Here is a 19,093-nt window from a genome sequence, read left to right as displayed (position 1 = left end):
TCTCTGTGTCCCTCCACTCTACACCAGTCGATACAACTCTACAACACTCTGGCATGACACTCCTCAACATGCCACTCCAGTCTGACATTCCATTCCACTCTATGCCTCTCTGCTGTACAGCACTCCACTTTGACAATCTGACACACCATTCTATGAACCCTTCACTCTACAACATTGTACTCCACTCTGTGTCCCTCAACTCTGACACGCCACTCCAGTCCCCACTTCCCACTCCGCTCTGACACAACTCTCCACTCTACGACCTGCCACTCTACTCTACGCCCCTCCAATCTAAGACAGTTTATGACATGCTACTCCAGAGAACTCCATTGCATTCCACTCCACTCTGCCACTCAAAGCTACAACAATCTATGCCACTCTGACACGCCACTCCGCTCTGACATGCTACTCCTCTCCACTCTGCGCCACTCCACACCTTTCCATTCTAAAACACCCTACAAGATGCCACTTTATTTCACGTCACTCCACTGTATGTCATATCACTCCACTCCATGCCCCTCTACTCAATGCCACTCTACTCCACTGTACTGCACACCACAACATGCCACTCTACTCTTGAAAAATCCATGCCACTCCACACTACGACACACCACTTAACTTTATGACACAACATTCCACTGTACACCACAGCTGTGTACAAAACAGTACTCTATGACACTCCACTCTATGCCACTCCAATCTGCGCCACTCTATACCACTCCGCTGTACAACACTATGAAACTCTACGACATTGTACTCCACTCAGCCGTACTCTATGCAACTCACTCTATGCCATTTTACTCCACTCGACTCTATAACACACTAGTTCACTCTCCTGCACTCTATGCTATCTCTGTGCCACTCCACTGTACAGCACTCTCTGTCACTTCATTGTACCCTACTTTAAGCTGCTCCAGTGTAAAACACTATATTCCACTAAGTGCCACTACACTGTCCTACAATCTACAACACCATCCTCCACTTTACGACCCTCCACTCAACGATCCTCCACCCTGGACACTCCACAAGATGCCACTCTATTACATACCACTCCATGACATGCCACTTCACTCTGCAATACTCTACACCACTCTATTTCCCTCCACTGTATGACATGCCACTCATTCTACTCTACGACACATCACTCCACTCTACAACACGCTACTTTACGGCACTCTACTGCACTCCACTCTGACACGCTACTCGACTCCACACCACTCCCCTGTATAACACTCTACTCCACTCAGTGCTACTGCACTATCCTACACCTTACTGTACAACATTCCTCTATATGACACTCAACTTTACGACACGTCCTCCACTCTGATACACCTTTCCGTTCTATGACACGTCACATCACTCCACTCTACAACACAACACTCTGAAGGGGCCCTGCAGCATCTGTGCATATAGCCCTATATAACTGAGCGATCAAGTGTCGGACAGCGCCACGTGACAGCAAGATCCCTGGTGGATGTGTGCGTGGATGCGGTGAGGCATGTTGGTCAGGTCACCCAAACTAGTTCCACCAGACCGGCGTGTTGTAAGAAATGCCCAGGCCAGGGGCAAGTTCCTCATTGCATTTAGCAAATGAGATGAACGTTTCTCTGGGGTATAAGTCCCCAAGCTTTTCGCACCCACCCTCCCACTGTGCTTGGAAGGACATATTGTCCATCATCTGTTTGACTGGATTCAATATCCAGTGTGGGAACTCATGGTGAAATGGGGCCTGTTTCAGTATCGTCTGTACAAAACATTGCCAGACAGCCTCCGATTGACGAACTATGTACAGTAAGTCCTTCGGGAGCCCAGCTCCCTCCAATACCAGTTCTGGCAGTTGGTCTGTCGCCATCCTCCCTGCCAGAAGGCGTTTTTCCCAACTATGTCGATCCAGCCATCGCGCTGCATTTTGAAGCTGTGATGCATAATAGTACAACTCCAGTCATGGAACCTACAAACCACCCTCCTCATAGAGTCTCCTCAGTGTTGTCAGAGGCCCCCTGCTAGCCATCCAGCCCACAGGAGCGAAATGAGAAGTGAGTCAAGCTGCTTAAATACCTTTATTGGTAGAGAGCACAGCGAGTTCTGTAATACATACAGACATCTCTGTAGCATTACTATTTTAGCTACGGCCAGTCTGCCCATCAGGAGAGAGGCAGCATGCTCAAAAGGATAGTGTTAAAGCATCCAGAACCTTTCCTTGTTTAGCCACAGTTGCAGTCTTTTGGCGTGTGCTACCTTGATGCCCGAGTATCAGAAATGGGACAGTTCCCCGCGCAGTCCTGTGTTTGGCAATTGATTCAGCGTTGTTCCGACCAGCAATCGGAGCGAAAACTATAACATTTGGCCCGACTGAGATGGAAACCAGAAAGGTTCCCAAACTCATCCAGCAGTTGCAACAGTTTCGGCAGAGAGGTTCAGGGGAGGAGAGATAAAAACAGGGCATTGTCTGCATAAAGCGAGATGACATGGTGTACATCTCCCAATTTTATGCTGCAGTCCAATAATTCCCCTATCACAAAGGGCTGTATTGCGAGTGCAAACAGGAGTGGCAAGAGTGGGCACCCCTGTCACGTACCGTGCCTTATGGTCCAAGCCTCTGAGCAACAACGCCCCCACACCCTAGCACTGGGCACATTGTAGAGTAGCCAGACCCACCCCCAGAATTAAGTCCTGAAGCTCATTATTCTTATTACCTCGAGCAGATAGCCCCATTTGACCATGTCCAATGGTTTTTCCAGGTCGACATTGACCAGGGCCAGTTCCTCTTCTCTGTGCTCTACTTCATGAAGGACTTGAGTTAATCGCCGGAGATTCATCCCTGTGCACCTCACCAGTATGAAGCCACACTGGTCATCTTGTACCAGACGTGTCATATAGGCTGTCAGACGGGTGGCGAGCAGTTTACAAAGAACTCTTATGTCCGAGTTGATCATGGAAAGGGGCCTGTATGCCATGGGGGCGGCTTCATCGCCTCCAGGTTTAAGAACCATAAATATCTCCCCATACCTCATGGACCATGGAAACATACCCTCATTCCACGGCTCTAGAAAGACTTCCAGGTGACCATGTGTTAATGAGGCTGAAAATGCCTGGTAAAATTAAGGTGGGAAGCCGTCTCCTCAGGGCGCCTTTGCCTGCAGAAGCCGTTTTAACTCCGTCCTAAGCTCTTCCAACTCTATGGGAGTATCTAGAGCGTCAGCTCTATTCCCTCCTAATGCATGTGCCAGGACTAGCACCACTTCATAGCCTATCCAACAGGGACTGGCTAATATACACTGCCAGCTGGCTTCCTGACCAGGCACACAGTTAAAAACATATCAAATGTAATGTTAATTGCATCCCGTTCGTAAGATACACATCTAATGAATCTACATGTCCATACCAGTTACCCATGACTTATGCAGCCAGTATCAAAACAGACAAGCTTGGGGATATCCAGACTCTTTAGGAATGGGATGTAACAGTGCGCAGTGATGGCCGGATTGGCAGTGTACGCCTAGCATAGGTGTTTACGAAACCTTTCTACTATGTCTGTCCTAGAAGTAACTTTCTCCCTCTGGTGTGGTTAAGTGTGTTGTGTGGGATTGAGTCTGCTCCCTGCGCATTATCCAGGCTAAGAACCTACCCAATCTTTCATCTTCTCGGTGTAACCTCTGACGGCATTACTTCTGTGGATATTTGTCGATGCAGTCTCATATGTCCGCTGTGCGCCAACTCACTGTGTGCTCTTTTGTAAGAGATTCTGGACTGGCTATATCTCCTACCTATCTATGTTCGAGTGCCGCTTCTTCACTGCGCAGTTCAGCTTGCAGTTGCCTGTGTACCCCGCATGTCAGCCCTTGGCAAGTGCCCCCTCAGTACTGCTTTAAATGCTTTCCATTCCGTAATTCTATGGGTGGTAGAGTCCCAATTAATCTCCATCCAAATAATTCCTCAGTGACTGTGATAGTGTGTCTTGTCCTACCGCGTCCTCAAAAATCTCTTTGCATCCTCATTCAAAGTGCCACCGAAAGACACAGAATATCTAACTTGGGAGTGATCCAACAGGAATTGTACTTGATGTGGTACCTTAATAGCTTCCAGCCCCAGGCACGCTGCTACCAGTATCCTGTCCAAGCTCCTGTAGGTTTTGTGCCTGTGTATACAGGTTGTGTGGGATGCGGCACCCTCTAAACATCCACAAGGCAAGTGTTTACCATAACCCCCTGAAATGCAGAAGTCATGTTTCGTTTTGTGCCCACTGTGGGGGGTGCTCTCTCTAGATTAGGTCCCAAAACACAGTTAAAGTCTCCCAGACACGATGTGGGTAAGTCGACATCCAACGCAAGCAGATCCTGCATTGTGGGAAAAAAGGCAGGGACTTCATTATTAGGAAAATATGTGCTCAACATGTTTAGTCTCTGTCCGTCCATAGTGCCCTGTAACAGTATATACCTCACTCCCACATCTGCCTACATGTATGGAGGGGAGGATGGGATTCCTGGTGCCACCCATATGAGTGTAGTGAGAAAAGAGGAATGGAAGATCTGACCTCGCCATTTCTTGCCCAGTCGTGAGACACCTGTGTCGTCTAGGGGCATCTCTTGTAAGCATTCCATATCTATTTTGTGGCGTTTGAGGAAGGTGAAGACCCTGTAACTCTTAAAATATGTGCTCAGTCCCCGAACATCCCAGGTCAGTACTCTAAATTCACCCCATCCTCATTTGTGAGATCTTGTGGGAGCAGATGTAATTTTAATTGCATCCCGTTTGTAAGAGATACACACCTAATGAATCTACACGTTCATACACTAGACCCATGAATTATGCGGCTAGTATCCAAGCAGATAACAGTTTCGGTGGTGCCACAAGCCCCTGGCAAGTGGTTACCACTAACCCCAGCCTCCCATTATTACCTGCAAAGTGTCTTCTTCAAGTAGGCATACGTTAGAACATCACCCCCAACAAACCATCTCTCATCATCAGTTCACATTCACCAGGGCTCTGTGTGCCTGCCCCACTACATAAAGTTCCAACAGGCCCGTGACTTAAGCTCTGAACGCACCTATTTCTCCCGGATTTGTTCAGTGGAGGACCCTTCTGCCCTCCCAGGAAACTGCATGCCACGTACATTATTCCTACCGGAGCAGCTCTCTGCATCCTCAGCCTGCCTCTCCATATCTGCTGTGACGGTAGTCATCTGGGCCAGCTGGCGTTTCGAGTCAGTACTCCCATCTGACATGTTAATCTCTGGGTAGGTTGGCACAGCGTGGTGTAGTGAGTGATGGTGTTCGTCGAGTGAGCATGAACATGCTTGTCCTCACCCATGATGGGCACCTGTATGTAGATGTTTGCTCTCTAAAGCTGGGTCTGACGCAAGACTCTCCACTGAACAGAATCCTTATGCAGGCTGTGGTCCCCCACCTCTGCTCATTGTCACCACTCACAGCTGGTGGCCTGATGGGCAAGTTTAGACAAGTCTTGTAGAGGATAGTTCCCCAGGGGGAACGTAGAGTAAAGTGCCTGCAGGTGATACCCCCATTGATTGAGTCAGTGTTGAGGCCAGTTAAGGTTGTGGGATGTTGTTTACCATTGCCTGCCGTCTCCAGCACATTGAAACAGACAGTCACCCCTTCCTTACAGTGGTTGGATGCGTGCAGTGGTTGGGGAGGTACCAATCTCTCCAAAGCAACTCTGCTCGACCCTCCAAGTGCGCCACCAGTGGCCCAGCAACCCTGGGTAGGCTACTCGGTGCTTGATCTCCTGTCATCCCACATATCTAAATTGCTCTGGGACGGGGAGTTCCTGCTGAGGCCTGGGACAAGCCGGTCAGCAGGATCCCTTACAAATGAGGCATAATGTTCCATATATTTTCTGCCATGTGCCAAGCCACACTGCCCTCAGCTGCAGGGCCATGAGGACAACAGAACTAGTCGGGCTGCTGCACAATAGGCCTTCGCGGCCTTCATCAATTAATGTTGCAAGGCAGGAGGACAAGTCTCCTACAGTCTATTGTGTGTGCCTCTTGTCCCCAAAAGACGACTCGGTCTCAGAGGGCTGAGCGCTGACTTGGACAGGGTGTAGCCAACTACCCCCGCATTGCACTCAACTTATTTCTGCGGGTGTCCATCAATGAGACCCTTCAGGAATAACCAGCACATTGCAACGGGGGGAGCCGAGCTAGGAGGCAGATGGCTCCCAAGAGTCAGGTCACACAGCGCGCTGGGTTGCGGTGTACAATGGTGCGCACCTCTCAGCAGTGGATCCCCCAACAACACTGGCAGTCCCACTCCTGGGGCACTTCAGGCAAAGCTGCCGATCTCAGCACAAGGCCGGTCCACCAGGGTAGGTGGGATGGGGCGCAGCAGCGCTTACTTCAGGACACCAGTCTAGGTATGTCCTCCTCCGCCAGGGTGCCCTCCTGCTCCGGGATGTTGAGTTCCATCTCAGCGTGAAGCTGCAAACCACTGCAGCGCTAGGCTGTGAGCCGGCGCTCACCCTGGCCCAGCCCCAGCAGGCCCGGGTCACCCCTTCTGCCTTCCAACGCATCCAACAAAGGAGAGCCTGCTTGTGGCTGGTCAGGAGGCAGCCACAACTTCTAACTATGCTGGGCTAGTTAATTTGTCAGCAGGATGTAAGATTAGGCAGGATTATTAAGGATTTTGTAGCATGGCTGGGCGGGAGTTCACGTCCTGTCAGCCATGGTTAAATTTTTCCTTACATCATTGCTACTTGCCAGCAATAACTGGATTTTTGTGGCCTCTTCTTTAGATTAGGCATTGCATGGTACGTCTTGCAGATGTTTGTTTAGTAAAGAACATTTATGATGAAGTAGCTTGTACAAACATTTAAATGATTATTTCTAAGTGTAAAACTGGGTTTTCACTTAACATAGGACACTCCCAGCAACGTCTACTACTGTTTATAAACAATTGCCTGGATCTGGAAACTTTTTGCATAGTAGATCTGCGCGTCGGTCGCCCATGGATGTCAGCGGAATCCATATAACTCCCCTACCAATATCAGTATCTTCTTTTGCGCACTTGCAACGCAGATCCTGTGATGGTTTTTCAGGCAGTTTTTTGGCCTACTTCGACATTTTTGTCATACTAGAACAGGGTGCTTTCTATGTCTTAGGGGTTTATACCCTGTGGATCCAGTTGACGGCAAATGTTGGCTATGCACCCCCTTTCGGTTTGTATGTTGTGCCTGAGCGAGCACCATGATGCTGAAGAGTGGACTCCTGTTGGCAACTTCGGCCAAAGGCTCAACAAGAGCATCGGATGAAGCTTCTAGCAGCAGAGGTGTCAGAGTCTTCCTGGTCTTCCCGTCAAATGGCGTCTCCTTCTCGAACTGACATCCGTTCACAGAGCCGTTCGGGGAGTCGTTCACATGGACCCCATTCACCATTGGCATCCAAAGTTAAGCATTGCAAGCGGTAGAAGTTATAAAAGTTGCCAACTTCACCACATATGGCTTCCCATCATTCCTCGGTTTGGGAGACGAGGTCAGAGTCTGCCTCGTGTCCTCTGCTTCAGTTAGGGCTTCAGTGTCAGTTGACGAAGCTGTTATGGCGCCAGTGTACAGCCCTTCGGGGGTTTCCACCTTTGTCGTAGTATCCGATCAGCCGACTCCAGCGACTTTGTTGGCGGTGCCGATCAAATTCAAATCCCTCTCTTTGTAGTTGAAATCAATGTTGAGGAATCACATTCTCTGTGCAAGTCGGCATTGGGAATGGCGCCAGTCATGCCTGTTATCCCTGATCTTCCTCCACATGAATTTCCTCTAGTTGGTCCTACTGAGGGAGATAGTGGAGAGGCGGTAGAGGAGTTGGAACCTCATAGAGAGGACAGCTGGTTAACTAATCTAGCTACGGCTAGTCGCTTGAATTCTTCTCCAGCCTCAGGCCTGCTTTCACCTCTTGGACTTGCTACAGAGGCGAGCTCATCCTTTGCAGACATGCCAAGGAGGGTTGTGGAAGTGTTGGATCTGACTCTTTCTACTGTGGAATTAGCTTTATATTCCCTAATTGATGTCATCCATCAAAGCCAAACAGGGGTTGAAGCAGTGCTTCCTTACAGTGAAGCCCTACATGATGTCTTGTTGGGAGCTTGTGCTAAGCCTGAACCTGCACCTGGTGATCATCCTACTCATCGAAGTTTGGTGGTGCAGGCCACTCAAGATTTCCATGATATGGAGTCTCTTTCACATGTTCCACCTAATAGAGAGCCCAGGAGTCTATACGCATGTGGCAGGCATATTTTCCCCTCCACAAGTTCTGCTACATGCTCTGTGAACACATCTTGTGTTCTTCGCCGTTTCTCTCATTCTGTATGGGACTTATTAACGAACATTTTACCTTCGTTTCCGGAAAACATCAGGACCACTATTACTCCTATGATTCAGGACAGCCAGCACGCACCTAAATTAATCATTCGCTGGGGTATGGATACCACAGTCTCTCTTGGTGAGCTATGGCTTCCTCAGTTGCACTAAGTCGCCGTGCCTGGTTACGTTCCTCAGGGTTTTCAGAGCCAGTCCAATCTTTATTGATTGACATGCCATTACATGGTACCCATTTATTTGGTGCACAGGCTGACTCAGCTTTAAGGCGTTTTTGAGACAGTAGGGGTGGATCACCGAATTAGCTTGGTTCCTCTCTATCCTTTGGCTAGTTCATAACTTCTGTACTGTTAGTACCAAAGTGTTTGCTTAGGCAGGGCCATTAGGGATTTTCAGTTCTATATATCTGTTGCAACTTAATTAGGACACCTGGTGGGTGTTCATGCTTGGCATGTGCTACATTTCTTTAACTAGTTATTAGAGTAATATAGTGCCCTGAAACCCTATGGAGCTATTCATGCCTAATGTTCAAGGCTTCTTCATCATCATTACTTGATGTAAAGTAATGACTTTCTACTTCAAGTTTGTCAATTGTAGCCTCTTAGAGGGTTATCGTGTTTTACTACAATTGCAATGAGGTGATATAATTTACTGTACTCTGAAGAAAAGCTGGTGCTTTGGAGTTGTTACCTCTATGGTATATACCATAGTCCAAGTGGGGTGTTTGAATATTTCTAGAGAGCATTTATATATGCTGTATAATCCTTAACTTGTGAGCTAGTACACCTTCAATGGAGAGTACAGAATTGCTCCCTCTGCAGAGAGTTAGGGCCAGATGTATCAAGCTCCTGGTTTCCATTTCTTAAATAGTGAATTTTAACAAATCGCTATTTAAGAAATTTAAAATGGGATGTATGAAAATTGCGATTCTGTAATAGCGATTTCTTAAAAATCGCAATCACAGTTTGCGAGTTCCAAATACCAAATCGCAAAAAATAGTGAATCGGTATTTGCAAATCGCAAATTGTGAAACCGGCAACCTGGAACAGCCTAATGACATCACAACCAGGAAGTGAGTCAGTGCATGCTGTTTCCAGAAGCCCCAGCCACAGGAGCAGGTAGAGAGACCCAGCCAAGCACCAAGGAGGCAGTCTTGAGAGTCAGCCAGGACCAAACAGGATAATGGCTACTGATGGGAATGTGAAAGAGAAAGGAGAAAGGAAGCGCAAACTCAAATTCAGTGAGCAGGAATTGGAGGTGCTCAAAGAGGAGGTGGTCAGGAACCACAACAAATGATTTATAAACACTCAATACAGGTACCTGAAAGTGAGAAGAGAAAACTGTGGTCAGACATTCAGACCAAAATATGCCAGTGGGTCTTGTGCAGTGCTCCGTCGAGGAGATACGCAAGCGATGGTATGACTTGCGTTCACGTGCCAAAGAGAGGGTAGCAAGCAGGCTGAAGGAGGCAAGGAGCACTGGAAGAGGACCACCTACCCAGACACTGTCTACACCAATGGAAGGCATAGTGGAGTTCACACTGCTTCTTGAAGCTGTCAATGGTGTCACTGACATTGACACTTCAGGCACACCCAGCACCAGCAAAGGTAAGGGCAGTAATGATGTGTTTCCCCATGTGTGCATGTACAAATGGCCCTTAGAAAATAGCTATGGCACTATGCAGTGTGATAAGTAGTCCATGCCACATCTTACATACAACACAACAATGCATTATGGTAGTGGTAGTCCACACCCATAGAGTGCAACTACCGCATAAATAGCGAGATAGTGTCAAACCAAACAAATACACAACACAAAAGACTGTCAGAGATACTATGCCAGGGTCAATTTAATCCTATTACGCAACTGTGTTAGTACATATCCAAGAATGACATGCTGCACATTTTTGTTGCAGATGTGCTGAGCAATACCCTGTGTGCACTCGTAAGGTGGCGTAATTCGGATCCACGTGCGTCATTGGGCACCGCGTGGCGTTGTCAGCATTGTTAGAGCTGTCTGTGACATTGCGGTCTCCTATAAAGGCATCACCCTGGCGCACGTATGTCAGTTTTTTTCCTTCTGCGCCAATTAAGCACAGGTCCAGGATCGAGCTACCGTCTGCCTTTTTTGGCAGCCCTTTTTTGACCCTTTTGTTGATGATATTTTGTCTGTGTGAGATGTCATCAAAGAAGACAGGGTTCAAGCCGTGTGGCACCTGCCATTGTGTCATGTCGGTGACGGAACCCTACCAGGTATGTCTCTGGTGCTTCGACAGAGACCACGACTCGAAGTTGTGCTCCGACTGCTGGGCCGTGGTCCCAAAAGCTTTGAGAGAGCGATCTCTGAAGCTCATGGTGGCCCAGCACTGGACATCAGTAGGCGCAACTTGTAGGAGGTCACAGTCCCGCTCGAGGATTCCCAAGTCCTCTTCTTCTCATTCGAGGTCCTCCGGGCAATCGGGGAAGAGGCACAAGAAAAAGACGTTGAAGAGGACTTTGACTTCACCACGACTGTTGGCCGACGAGGCATCACAGGAACTTCGCCGGTCCAAGCACGGTTCCCGCGGAGCCGATGCCAAGGCCGACTTCGTGTCTTCTCCCCTATGCGGGAGCCAGAGCAACCCCCACTCAAAGACTTTTACAAAGCCATGCGCCTCATTTTTGAGCTGGCTGCCCCCACAGGTGGGTCTTCAGATGTCGTGGGGCAGCAGGGACCCTATCAGGTTCGATGCCGGTGGCTTTGGCACCTTTGGGGACCCTAGGATCCGTTATCGGATCCGGGCCAACATCGATTCCACACAGTCGGCCTCCTCTGGCGCCGGTCCCGACGCTCTCCCCCGCCACCGGTGCCCACCGCTGGTGCGAGCCCCATCCTAATTTCCTATGATCCAAATCCAGAACAACGTCGTACGACACCGATTCAGACTTCGACGGCACCCACACTGCCCAGATCAGTGCCTGAGGCTTATTTTGAACAGCCAGGCAGAGGTGAGGAATGGGAAGAATCTGAGGACTGTTTAGTGTATGGATTGGAGCAGGAACAGGACTGGTATGAGGATCTAGGAGAAGCCAGTGGGCTGGATACTTCTCCAGATACTGGTATGCTCTCACTGTCCGGAATCCCCAAGGTACCTCCTGTGTTATCTGTCAGCATCCCCAGGGATTAGGGTTAAATCATATCTCTGTTCTTGGTTAAACCTTCATGTTTCTAAGTAAACATAATGTGCTGTGTTACACAATTGGTTTTTATCAATGCTTGTTTTACCAATGCTTGTTTGCTAATGTGAGCAGGTGTAGACATGTGCTTCTAATTGGGTGTGGTGTAGACATGTGCTTCTAATTGGGTGTGGTGATTCATCCACATGTGGAAACTCAATGGCTTTCCTGATTCGCTATAAATAGCAGAGTGAAGCATGCCTCCCTGCTTGGCTTTGTTTTGCTTCCTGATCTCAGCATCTGATTTGGCAGTCCAGCCTCTGCTGTCATCCTCGTATTCAGGGCTTTTGAGGCAATTCTTTTCTTCGTTCCTGTACCAGCTGACACCAGGCATTCCCCCAGCACTCCAGAAAAGACTGCAGCTAAGTGACTAGTATTCTCCAGGGAGTTTGTTCTTTGAGCACTGCGCTTTCCTGGAACAGCTGGTGTATTTCAGACCTCGTATTTTGGCAGAGTGCTTATCTTGAAGAGACTAATGCATTTCTGACCATTTTATATTATTATTGTAGTTACTTGCCTAAATGTGCTTCAGGAAATCTGCTTGAGCTCAAGTACTACAAAAAGTGACAGTGCAATTTTAAAAGAGCATTAACGTGACTTTTCTTTCTCTAATAGCATAACTCTTGGATTTAAATTGTGTCATTCATGCCTGTGTTTCAGGTTTGAGGAATTTGCTTTTGAAGGGTTTTTCACACACACAGTGAAACGAAACCAAACTGTGCCACCCTAACTGTTTAAACCCAGAGTGGACATTTGTATTTCTTGGATTGTTTTTGTTCCTTTTAGTTTAACCCTATGCATGCAGGAAAGTTATACGTGATATAATGAATGCCCTTGTTTGTCTTTCTTGTGCATAATAAGTTCTAATTGTAGTGTGCAGCAGTGAATCTCTGTGAAGCCAGCCCTAGTGTTGCAGTACTTATTGTTATGGTACTCAGTTTGAGTTTTGGTAATGCAGTGTAATTGTGCCAACAGTTATTATTATCCAAGAAAAGTGCTGGAACATCCCGGTGTTCTTCTACCGCTCCCGTGCCCATATCAGAAAGAGAGATTCAGTTTCAAGGAAGTTGAGTGCACTAACTCTACTATCACTCTGTCAACAACAACCTGCCCTCCGAAGATACAGGGTGCCTGGCTGGACCGGCAACACGTGGAATTGTGTTGTCTCTTTCTCTTCCACTCCCACTTTCCTTTTGGGGTTTCTGTGTCCACTAGGAAGTGCTGAGAGGTGTTTCAGGAGGTCAGGGGGCATACCATTGCCCCTGCAGACATCCTGCGTTTCAGGTGAGTGGCCCCGTCTCAACACTTATCTCCTTCTGTGGCTATGGAGGAGGGAGCGTCTTATGTCATAGTGGTGCATAGAGCAGCTGAGGTCTTGGACCTAGAGTTGCCTCCGGTGCTGGTCATAACTAACATCCTGGCAGAGGTGCTTCAGCCCTGGGTTGCTACATCGGAGCCGATGTTACCCTTCAACAAAGCCTTTACTGATGTCCTCCTGGGGACGTGGCCCAAACCCAGCATAGGAGCTCCTTTACATAGGACAATCGTCCGCTGCCATCGACCAGCTCCTACCGACCCTAGTTTCCTCACCCAACACCTGACCCCGTAGAGCTTGGTGGTCCAAGCCTCCACTTCCTGTGGTCCATCCCTTCCGCTCCCCTGGATAGGGAATCCAAGAGGCTGGACCAACTTGGGAAGAAGATGTTTTCTTCCTCCAGCCTGGCATTGAGGTCCGTAAACACCTCATGCCTATTGGGCCGTTTTTCCCATACTTCATGGGATATGGTGGCACAGGTGCTGCCCCAGGTTCCGGAGGGCGCACAGAACACTCCCACTCAAGCTTTCCAGGATGGAACAGATGCAGCCAAGTTTACGATTCAGTGTGGTTTGGACACAACCAACTTGCTGGGCAGGGCGATTTCACCGACAGTGGCCCTTCGTCGTCACCCCTGGATTCATACGACTGGTTTTTGGGGGATGTCCAGGCAAACCTGATGGACATACCCTTCGATGGCTCACACCTTTTTGGAGAAAAGGTAGACTTGGCACTTGAGAGGTTCAAGGACTCTCGAGCTATGTCCAGATCCTTGGGCCTCTCTCCACCTGCTCGCCAGCAGTCTGCCTTTCGCCTCTTTCGAGGCTTCGGAAGGGCCGGGCTACCACGCCACCCACAGGTGAGCCACCGTCCTCCATCATCACAGCATCCAGTGCAAGGACGAGGTCGTAACATCTTCAGACCCAGAGGGTCTAGCCAGAGGTCGGCCGCCATCAGCCCCCCTCTTCCACAGCACCCAAGCCCTCCTAGTATGGTTCTGCAAGACCATGTTCGTCCAATTGGAGGGAGGATTCAATTTCATCTCCTTCACTGGCAGTCCATAACATCTGACAAAGGGGTCTTGCAGAACATGCAGAAGGGCTATTCCCTCCCCTTCCAGTGTTTCCCTCCTTCTATCACTCCATTTAAAGAACGCTAATGGAGGCTCATTTAATCTTGCTCCACAAGGAAATTATGGCACTCTTGGCCAAAGGAGCCATAGAAAGGGTCCCGATGTCAGAAGTAGGCAGTGGTTGTTATTCCCGCTACTTGCTGATTCAAAAAAAGAACAAGGGTTTTCACCCTATCTAGGATTTAAGGGACATCCATCTCTTCCTCAAAAAGGAGAAATTCAGGATGCTCCCTCTTGCTCAGGTCTCGTCCACCCTAGACCAAGGAGACTGGATGGTAGCATTGGACTTGCAGGATGCGTATTTCCACATCCCCATCCTGCCCGCCTACAGGCGTTGCTTGTGGTTCAAAGTGAGCCACGAGCACTTTCAGTTTACTGTGCTCCCCTTTGGTCTCACCAGTGCCCCTCAGGTGTTCACCAAGGTGATGGCGGTGTTAGCAGCTCATGTGCGCAGGTTAGGGATTTCAGTCTTCCCCTACCTCAACGGCTGGCTGTTGAAGGCTCCTACGCTCCAGTCACTCGTCACCCACCTTCAGACTACGGCGGACCTCCTGCATTCTCTGGGAATCACTATAAACGTGCTGAAGTAACACCTGACTCCCTCTCAAAAGCTCCCATTCATCTGAGCTGTTCTGGACACAGTGCAGTTTTGGGTTTATCCTCCTGAGCAGCGAGTCCAGGCTATTCAGGTTATGATACCGATGTTTTGGCCTCTATCCTAGATTTCAGTGAGGAAGAGTCTGAGGCTACTAGGACTCATGGCTTCCTGCATCCTGTTAGTCAAACATGCCAAATGGCTATTGAGGGTTCTGCAGTGGTACCTGAAGTTCCAGTGGACGCAGCATCAGGGAAATCTTACTGACAGTGGTTCAGATCTCGGAGGGAGCTCCAAAAGACCTGCAGTGGTGATAATGAACTGCGATTGGGTCAGAGGCAGACTCCTCTCCCTTTCTCAGCCAGATCTCATAGTAGTGAGAAATGCGTGACTTCTGGGATGGGGCGGCCATCTGGGAGAGGCGGAGATCAGAGGCCTCTGGTCTCTGACGACTCTGGACTCCATATCAACTTGCTGGAGCTCCAGTTAGATCTGTTCGCCTCTGCAAAGAACCCGCAATGTCAGCAGTATTGTGCATTGGAGTTTCCAAGGTGGCAATTGCTCGGTGATGCTTTTCATCACAAGTGGAATTCAGGCTTCCTGTATGCTTTTTGGCCCATACCACTTCTTCCCAGAGTTCTCAAGAAGATCAAAAACAACCGGGCCCAAGTCAACCTAGTGGCTCCGTATTGGGCACAGAGAGTCTGGTATCTCGAGCTTCTCAAAATGAGCATCAATCCTCCGATCAGGCTGCCCCTTTGGGAAGATCTTCTGTCGCAGCAGCAGGGGAGGGTTCTCCACCTTAACCTGTCAACTCTGTGCCTTCCGGTGTGGAGATTGAGCGACAGCTGTTGATGGCTTTTGACCTTCCTTCTGAAGTCTGTAAAGTTATTTTGGCAGCCTGGCGTCCCTCCAATAAAATGGTATATTCCTGCCGTTGGAAACGCTTTGTATATTATTGTACAGAAAGGTCTGTTGATCCTCTTTCTGCTTCTCTTTCTGATATCCTTCTCTTTATAATTTCCCTTGCCCAGTAGGGTTCTGCCTTGGGTACTTTTAAGGACTATCTTTCTGCCTTATTGGCATTCCTTCGGCTGCCTGATCAGCCTCCACTTTTCAAATCCCCCATTGTACATACATTCCTAAAAGGGCTTGTACATATGTTTCCCCCTATGCTCTGTTATGCCCCAATGGGACTTAAACCTTGTCCTCACATTTCTGATGTGTGCTCCCTTCGAGCCTTTACACAACTGTCCACTCCGGCTGCTTACCATCAAGACAACCTTCTTAGTGGCAATAACATCTGCCAGGAGGGTGAGTGAGATGCAAGCTCTGTCATCAAATCCACCGTATCTCACTGTCTATCCAGACAAGGTGGTACTCAGAACTCGTGCCTCTTTCCTCCCTAAGGTGGTGACCCATTTCTTCTGGGTCAGAACATCACACTGCCCACCTTCTTTGCTCCATCGCATCCCTCTAAGGAAGAGGAGTGACTCCACTGACTGGACCCAAAAAGTGCGTTGTCATTCTACCTTGACCGCACAAAAAGAGTTCCGGGAGGATGACCAACTCTTTGTGAGGTACGTGGGAGCAAAGATGGATTGGGCAGTGCAGAAGCGAACCATTTTGCGCTGGATTGTTCTCTGCATAAAGATCTGCTACGCACTGGCCAGGAAGCAGCCTCCTGATGGCTTGAGGGCTCATTCTACCAGGGGCAAAGCTGCAATCACTGCGCTAGCTTGAGGCGTTCCAGTCCTGGAGATTTGTCAGGCGGCAACGTGGGCATCTTTGCACATGTTTGCAAGACATTACTGCCTAGACGATCGGGTACGGAGAGACGGACACTTTGTCCATTCAGTCCTACTGGACTTTTTAGTTTAGTAGAGGTATCTGCAGCACACCGCCAGGAGGTTATGTCTTTGGTATCTATTCAAAGGTAAGGAATCTGCAGCTAGAAGTCTCTGTTAGATAAACAAGTTACTTACCTTCGGTAACCTATTATCTGGTAGAGACTCAGATTAGCTGCGGAATCCTTACACCCACCCATGCCTACCCGCTCTGCAGATATGTTTAGTAGGGTTAGGGTTTGTCCCTTTCAGGGTCCTAGTTTTGCACAGACAAACTGTTGGTTCTATCCATGACTGCGCTTCTGGCATGGATGTTCTGTGGGTAAAAGAACTGGCATACGCGTGCTGGGGTGGTGCCTTTATAGGCGACTGTGATGTTACAGACCGCTCTAACGACTCCACGCGGAACTGAGCGACACACGCGAAGCTGAACGGCGCCACCCAACAGCGCATGCAGGGTATCGCTCAGCAAAAAATTCCGGATTCGAAGCTGATGCCAGGGAATTCAAAGGTAAGGAATCTGCAGCTAGATAGAGCCTCTACCATATACTGTGTTACCGAAGGTAAGTACCTTGTTCATTATTACTCTCCTTATTTATTATGTTTGTCTGGACTTTTTTCTCTTGTTTTAGACCAGTTTTGCAATACTTAGAGACTTTTTTGAAGGTCTCAGTTCACAGTCCGTCCTCGGGGTTACTATGATTTGGTATCTGATTCTAAAGTAAGGAATCTGCAGCTAGAAGCCTCTATCACATGAACAAGTTACTTAGCTTTGGTAACGCATTATCTGGTAGAGACAGGGTCTAGCCGCAGATTCCTTAACGACCTTCCCATCCTCCCCACTCTGCGAACTGAGTTCCTCTTTTGTCTTAGAAGATTTCATTACAGAAATCAACACCTAGATTTAAGAATTTGATGATTATTTAACACAAGTGTATCTTTTGTTCAAAGCACATTGTTTCGATAGGCAGTTTCTATGTGTGGCTCCACGTTTTGAGCGTGGAAAATCGTCACGAAAGAAACTGACATTGGCGGGGGAGTTATATGGACTCCGCTAATGTCACATCTGGTGGGCTACGTTGATGCAGAGTTGCGCGACGTTCTCTACCGACACAGAGACATACAATGGAAAAAGTTTCTGTGTCCCAGCTCGCACCTCTGGAGGTTTCTAAAGTAAAATATCTGCAGCTAGATCCTGTCTCTCTGCCACAACCATCCTCGGACAAACATTGTGCTTGACATGCAGCTTTGCTGGTGCTAATCTACCAGGTTCCCGCAAGGATTGCCATCCATACTATAGGCTGACTCCTGACATCATTTCCAGATATAGGGCTAGGGCTAATCCTATAGATCGGGCAGGCAGAAGGGTACACCCGCTATGCTCTCAGTATAGTCCTACGTTAGATTGGGACCTCTAGAACTAATTTTCCATGGTTGTATTTTTTTAATTATCTTTACCATGTTCGTTATGCTGGTTACTTTGCTTTCTTTCATCTGCCTAATTATCGCAGCTCATTCTCTCTATGTAAGATTACAATTGTTTCAATAAATGTATTTAAAACTCACCTTGTATCTCTCTTCTATTTCGCCTTGGCATGCTTGAGTGAAAGGGGGAGATCTGTTTCCACCACTTCCCTGGGGGTCACAGTTGTATGTTCAGGTTGCCATAATCACCTTGCACCCCGACAGGGTTGGGGTGTAGGTGAGGCACTGTGACCTAGCCAGGAACTGGGTCGACGGTTTGAAGTTTTGCCCTCCCAAATAGAGAGTCCTATTATCTTATTAAGAACAGTATGACAAATGCAGTGCAAGAGTAATCTGCCAGGGGTTGGATACAGGGCCTGGCCACAGAATAAGGACTAATCACGATTGAATTAAATGTATCTAGATCATTTGGATCCAATGCAGGATTTCTTTTTTTTTAATGAAGGATGAATACCTGTTTTCTGGAAATCAGGTGTCACAGGTGCTTCACCCAGATGTCCATCTACAGGAGGATTAATTATTTGTATTAAAATATGGGTGAGGTAGATAAATCTCAATGGCAGATCGACTATACTTTTTGGGGTGGGAGGTACTGGTTCCAGCACCATTTGAACATGTGCCATTTAATTTAGTGTGTGGGCAGTAAACTAGTGCATGACTGTAGTGTGGGTCATACTCACAGATTTTATGCAGTTTACTGGTTCTTGAAGATAATATATGAAAATAATAATTTTTGATGGAGATTCTATTAAAATGTAATGTGCCACTGAGGGTTTGACCTAATCATAGGAATCTTATGAACAGAGGCACAACCAGAGACTTAGGATAATGGGTGCCAGGCTGGCAAATTTCAGGATAGCTACACTATTGTGGGGCTCTTGAGATCAGAGTGCACTATCCAACATAATGCTTGCAGTCAGTCAGTATCCATTGGCTTGGGGCTCTATAAGAAAGTTTACCTACCATTTGTCACCATTTGTTTCTGTCCTTGTGCTGCAGTTTTCAGTTACCCATGTGTGCAGTGGTAGGCTTGGTCTCAGGCCTAAAGACCTGCAGAGGTTAGCACTGAGTGTTGACACTGGAAACAAGATCCCAGTGAGTAAGGGAGGAGTTGGGGGCCTAGCTTGCTACTCCCTGGGACTGGCATGCAAGTCCTCCATGTGTAATACAGGACTCTTC

The 19,093-nt window shown here is 48.2% G+C and overlaps 1 protein-coding gene across 1 annotated transcript in view; it reads left to right on the top strand.

The window, feature by feature from the left end:
* Window positions 1-19,093, top strand: part of GLS (glutaminase) — a 607,111-nt gene that overhangs the window by 460,752 nt on the left and 127,266 nt on the right. The window lies entirely within an intron of this gene.

Source organism: Pleurodeles waltl, chromosome 3_1 (genome assembly GCF_031143425.1).
Source record: "Pleurodeles waltl isolate 20211129_DDA chromosome 3_1, aPleWal1.hap1.20221129, whole genome shotgun sequence".
Taxonomy (NCBI): Eukaryota; Metazoa; Chordata; class Amphibia; order Caudata; family Salamandridae; genus Pleurodeles; species Pleurodeles waltl.
This window is presented reverse-complemented; position numbering and strand designations above follow the sequence as displayed.